Here is a 6,533-nt window from a genome sequence, read left to right on the forward strand (position 1 = left end):
ATCAGCTAGGTGGTTTGTGACCCCCTAGAGGGGTGGGATAGGGAGGGTGGGAGGGAGGGAGACGCAAGAGGGAAGAGATATGGGAACATATGTATATGTATAACTGATTCACTTTGTTGTAAAGCAGAAACTAACACACCATTGTAAAACAATTATACCCCAATAAAGATGTTAAAAAAAATACAGTAATGTAATTTAAATGTATCAATCCATTACTTTTTCCTCTTTTGTATCTTATTTATTTTATTTTTAATTTTTAATTTCTTTAATTTTTTTAATTGGCATGATTATGTACATATATATGAAATTCAATGATAGAAAATTTTCACTTTCTGCAAAAAAAAAAGGTTACTTAAGTATTTAAGTAAATACCTAAATTACTTAAAATACAAAAACAACTGAAAAATAAGTGATAAAATGGCAATAAGTACATACCTACCAAGAATTATTTTAAATGTCAGTGGACTAAAAGCTCCAATCAAAAGACACAGTGTAGCTGTTTGGATAAAAATCAGTCAAGACCCTTCAGTATGCTGCCTATAAGAGACTCACTTCCAGGCTAAAGACATACAGACTGAAAATGAGGGGATGGAAAAAGATATTTCATGCAAATAAAACAAGAAAGAGGGGTAACAATACACATAGCAGACAAAATAGACTTTAAAACAAAATCTATAACAAAAATCAAAGAAAGGCATTATATAATGGTAAAGGAATCAATACAAGAATAGGATATTACACTCATTTACATATACATACCAAATACAGAAGTACCTAAACATATAAAGCAAATACTAACAGACATAAAGGGAGAAATTAACAATAATACAATAATAGTAGGGGATCTAGTTCCTCCCTGCAAAGTTTATCTTTAGATTAAAAAATATATATATACATAACTTTTTAAATACATCTTTACTGGAGTATAATTTCTTCACAATGCTGTTTCTGTTGTATAACAAAGTGAATCAGCTATATGCATACATATATCCCCGTATCCCCTCCCTCTTGAGCCTCTCTCCCACCCTCCCTATCCCACCCCTCTAGGTTGTTGTGGAGTACCGAGCTGATCTCCCTGTGCTATACTGCTGCTTCCCACTAGCTGTTTTACATTTGGTAGTGTATATATGTTGGTGCTTCTCTCACTTCACCCCAGCTTTGCCCCCCCGCCCCCCGCCATGTCCTCAAGTCCATTCTCTATGTCTGTATCTTTATTCCTGCCCTGCCACTAGGTTCATCAGTACCATTTTTAAGATATTTATTTATTTATTTTTGGCTGGGTTGGGTCTTGGTTGCTGCACGCGGGCTTTCTCTGGTTGCAGCAAGTGGGGTGCTACTCTTTGTTGTGGTGTGCAGCCTTTTCATATTGGTGGCTTCTCTCATTGCAGAGCACCGGCTCTAGGCATGTAGGCTTCAGTAGTTGCAGCATGCAGGCTCAGTAGTTGTGGCTTGTGGGCTCTAGAGCACAGGCTCAGTAGTTGTGGCGCACAGGCTTAGTTGCTCTGTGGCATGTGGGATCTTCCTGGACCAGGGCTTGAACCCGTGTCCCCTGCATTGGCAGGCAGATTCTTAACCACTGCACCACCAGGGAAGTCCCAGTACCATTTTTTTTAGATTCCATATATATGCGTTAGCATACGGTATTTGTTTTCCTCTTTCTTACTTCACTCTGTATGACAGACTCTAGGTCCATCCACCTCACTACAAATAACTCAATTTCGTTCCTTTTTATGGCTGAGTAATAGTCCATTGTAATATATGTGCCACATCCTCTTTATCCATTCATCTATCAATGGACATTTTAGGTTGCTTCCATGTCCTGGCTATTGTAAATAGAGCTGCACTGAACATTGTGGTACATGTATCTTTTTGAATTATGGTTTTCTCAGGGTATATGCCCAGTAGTAGGATTGCTGTGTCATATGGTAGTTCTATTTTTAGTTTTTTAAGGAACCTCCATACTGTTCTCCATAGTGGTTACATAACTTTTAAAAGGCAACTTATTCCTGAGGGTTTTCTTTATTTCTGATTAAGTAATCAAAATATTTTCAGCTGTTTTTGCCAGGAATCACAAAGATGTTTAAAGGGTTGAGAAAAAAAATCTGTGATGAAAAGTTAAAGGAACTGGGATGATTCAGTGTGTAGAATAGAAGACTGAGGGGCAAATCATTGCTGGTTTTCAAGTATATGAAGGGTCGGTATAGAGAGGATGGTTACCAGATGTTCTCCACATGCGCTAAGAATACAACAAGAGGAAACAGGCTTAGACTGGAGCATGACGGAGCATTTCCTGGCAGGGACTGATTCTGTTAAATGAGAATGTAATTTAAATTAGAATCTAATTCTGTTAAATTGAATCTTTTGTTTTAAAAAAAGTGTGAATTTTTTTGAGGCTTTTAAAAAATTTGATAACATTTTTTCTATTTAAGATGGTTAAAGATGTTCTTACCTTAAGGTAGAGTGACAGATTACAGCATCTCCCCAAAGATGTTTTGATCCTATTACTATGTAATGAAAATTCTAGAACTAAGTAACTTGGACTAGGCTAAGATCTAATATAGGTATTTCCCTCTTGGCTTCCTAATAGAGAGGAATCAAAAGGGGGAAACCACCAAATGTTGAGCTCATGAAAATGTCTCTCCCTTTATGGCAAACCCAGCAGTATTAAAGCAAACAAACAAACAAAAACAAAAAAAAGACAAAATTTAAAAATCTATTCCAAGAGTATTATGGGCAGATATTTTAGTATCTCATTAATGTCCTAATGTGGTTGTATGTGTTTTTTTTCTTTGTAAGGGTATAACGCTTTCACTTGCTTAATGGATGATATTTCAGATTTTTAAAGAGACCATAGCAAAGAACAAAGTTGAGAGAGATATTTATATGGTACATTCCCTCTGCAATGTGTGTTACAACTTAACTTGGCTACAGAAAAAGAGTGCCATGCCCAACACCACTGCCAGGACCTTTCCTTCACCTAATGGTATAAGTATCTCTTATCAATTGGAATCTCCCAAGTCCCACAAAATGGTATTGTTTTTGGAACAGTAGATACAGTAGAACATCTTTCATCATTTAATTTGGTGGAGGCAGGGCCGAGGGGGAATATAAATCAGTAAGCCTTTGAGTAAGGACCAGAAAATATGGCTTTAGATCCATTTTTTAATGATTCATTTACTTTTTGGTTATATAACTGCACAGCTGGAGATGAAAGGGGAAAATAATAGAAAATTTCACTTTTAGGTGCCAATAATACATTGCACTACACTGATGGAAGAAGTTATCCAAAGTACTGTATAACATCTTATTTATTATTTAATGTTTACTAAAGTGAAAAATGTTAGTGGTTTTCCAAACAGCCAAATAAAAATAACTCTTTGTAAATAAAAACACTATTAGTAATGAAAAAAAAATAATAGTAGGAGGCCTTAATACTCTCTGACATCAATGGACAGATCATCCAGACAGAAAATCAGGCAACAGTAGTCTTAAATGACACAATAGGCCAGTTGGACTTAATGGATATCTATAGGACATTGCAGCCAAAATCAGCAGAAAACATATTCTTTTTAAGTGCACATGGAACAGTCTCCAGGATAGATCACATACTAGGCCACAAAACAAGCCTCAACAAATTTAAGAGGATAGAAATTATATCAGTTATTTTTCCAACCACATGGTATGAAACTAGAAATCCACTACCAAAGAAAAACGGGGAAAGAACAAACATGTGGAGACTAATCAACATGCTACTAAAAACCCAATAAGTCAGTAATGAAATCAAAGAGGAAATCAGAAAATACCTCAAGACAAATGAAAATGGAAACACAACTTTCCGAAATCTATGGCATGCAGGAAAAGCAGTTCTGAGAGAAGTTTATAGTGATACAGTCCTTCCCAAGAAACAAGAAAAATTTCAAATAAACAACATAACCTACCACCTAAAAGAATTAGAAACAGAAGAACAAAGCCCAAAGTCAGCAGAAGGAAGGAAATAATAAAGATCAGAGAGGAAATAAATAAAATGGAGATTGAAAAATAGAAAAGATCAATGAAACCAAGAGCTGTTTTTTGAAAAGATAAACAAAATTGATAAACCTTTAGCCAGGCTCACCAAGAATAAAAGAGAGAGGACCCAAATAAACAAAATAAGAAATGAATGAGGATAAATAACAACAAATACCACAGAAATACAAAGAATTATAAGAGAATTCTATGAACAGTTATATGCCAACACATTGGATAACCTAGAAGAAACGGACACATTTCTAGAAACATACAATATGCCAAGACTGAGTCAAGAAGAAACAGATGATTTGAACAGACTGATCACTAGAGGTGAAAATAAATTTGCAGTTTAAAAAACTGCCAGCAAACAAAAGTCCAGGACCAGACAGCTTCACAAGGGAATTCGACCAAACCTATAAAGGAGAACCAATACCAATCCTTCTCAAACTATCCAAAAATTGAAGAGGAGGGAACACCCCCAAATTTATTTGAGGAGGCCATTATTACCCTGATACCAAAACCAGACAAAGACACTACAAAAAAGAAAATTATAGGCTGATATTTTTTATGAATTTAGATGCAGAAATCCTCAGCAAAGTGTTAGCAAACCAAATCCAACAACATATTAAAAAGATCATACACCATGATCAAGTTGGATTTATTCCAGGGTAACAAGGATGGTTCAACATTCCCAAATCAATCAATGTGATACATCACATTAACAAAAGGAAGGATAAAAATCACATAATCATCTCAATAGATACAGAAAAAGCAACTGACAAAATTCAACATCCATTTATGATAAAACTCTCATTGAAGTGGGTATAGACGGAACATATCTCAACATAATAAAGACCATTCACAACAAACCCACAGCCAATATCATACTTGATGGTAAAAAGCTAAGTGTTCCCCACTAAATTCAGGAACAAGACAAGGATGCCCAGTCTTGCCGCTTCTATTTAACATAGTATTATTAGGGAGTCTGAGTCACAGCAATCAGATAAGAAGAAGTAAAATATATCCAAATTGGAAGAGAAGAGGTAAAACTGTCACTATTTGCAGATAACATGATACTTTATATAGTAAACCCTAAAGTCTCCACCCAACACTTAGAACTAATAAATGAATTCAGCAAGGTTGCAGGATACAAGATTAATGTACAAAAATCTGTTGCATTTCTATACACTAATAATGAAATATCAGAAAGAGAAAGTAAAAAAAAAATCCCACTTAAAATCACATCCAAAAAAACAAAGTACCTAGGGATAAACTTAACAAAAAAGGTGAGAGACCTATACTCTGGAAACTATAAAACATTGATGAAGGAAATTGAATATGATACAAAGAAATGGAAAGCTATCCCATACTCTTGGATTGAAAGGATTAATATTGTTAAAATGCTCACACTACCCAAGGCAATCTGCAGATTTAATGCAATCCCTATCAAAATACCCATGACGTTTCTCAGATAATAGATAGATAACTAGATAACTTGTTCTAGATAACTAGAACAAATAATCCTAAAATTCATATGCAATCACAAAAGACCCTGAATTGCCAAAGCAATCTTGACAAAAAAGAACAAAGCTGGAGGCACCACTCTCCCAGACTTCAGACTATACTACAAAGCTACAGTATTCAAAACAGCATGGTATTGGCACAAAAACAGACACGTAGATGAATGGAACAGAATAGAGAGCCCAGAAATAAACCCACGCACCTATGGTCAAACAATCTACAGCAAAGGAGGCAAGAAAATACAATGGAGAAACGACAGTCTCTCCAACAAGTGGGGCTGGGAAAACTGGATAGCTACATGTAAAACAATGAGATCAGAACAGTCCTTCACACAAAATAAACTCAAAATGGTTTATTGATCTAAATGTAATACCTGAAACCATGAAACTCCTAGAAGATAACATACGTGGAACACTCCTTGACATAAATCATAGCAATAACTATTGGATCTGTCTCCTAAACCAAAAGAAATAAAAGCAAAAACAAACAAATGGGAACTAATTAAACTTAAAAGCTTTTGCACAGCGAAGGAAACCATTGACAAAATGAAAACACAGTCTATGGAATGGGAGAAAATATTTGCAAATGATGTGACTGACAAGGGGTTAATATCCAAAATATATAAATAGCTTATACAACTCAGTATCAAAAACAAAAACAAACCACTGAATCAACATATGGGCAGAACTGAGTAGACATTTTTCCAAAGAAGACATACAGATGGCTGAAAGGCACATGAAAAGATGTTCAACATCACTAATTATTAGAGAAATGCAAATCAAAACAACAATGCAGTATCACATCACATCTGTCAGAATGGCTGTCATCAAAAAGTCTACAAATAACAAATGTTGGTGAGGATGTGGAGAAAAGCGATCCCTTGTACACTGTTGGTGGAAATGTAAATTGGTGCAGCCACTATGGAAAATAGTACAGAGGTTTGTCCATAGAGCTACCATATGATCCAGCATATATATCTGGAAAAAATGAAAACACTAATTTGA

This window comes from Physeter macrocephalus, chromosome 11 (genome assembly GCF_002837175.3).
Source record: "Physeter macrocephalus isolate SW-GA chromosome 11, ASM283717v5, whole genome shotgun sequence".
NCBI classification, from domain to species: Eukaryota; Metazoa; Chordata; class Mammalia; order Artiodactyla; family Physeteridae; genus Physeter; species Physeter macrocephalus.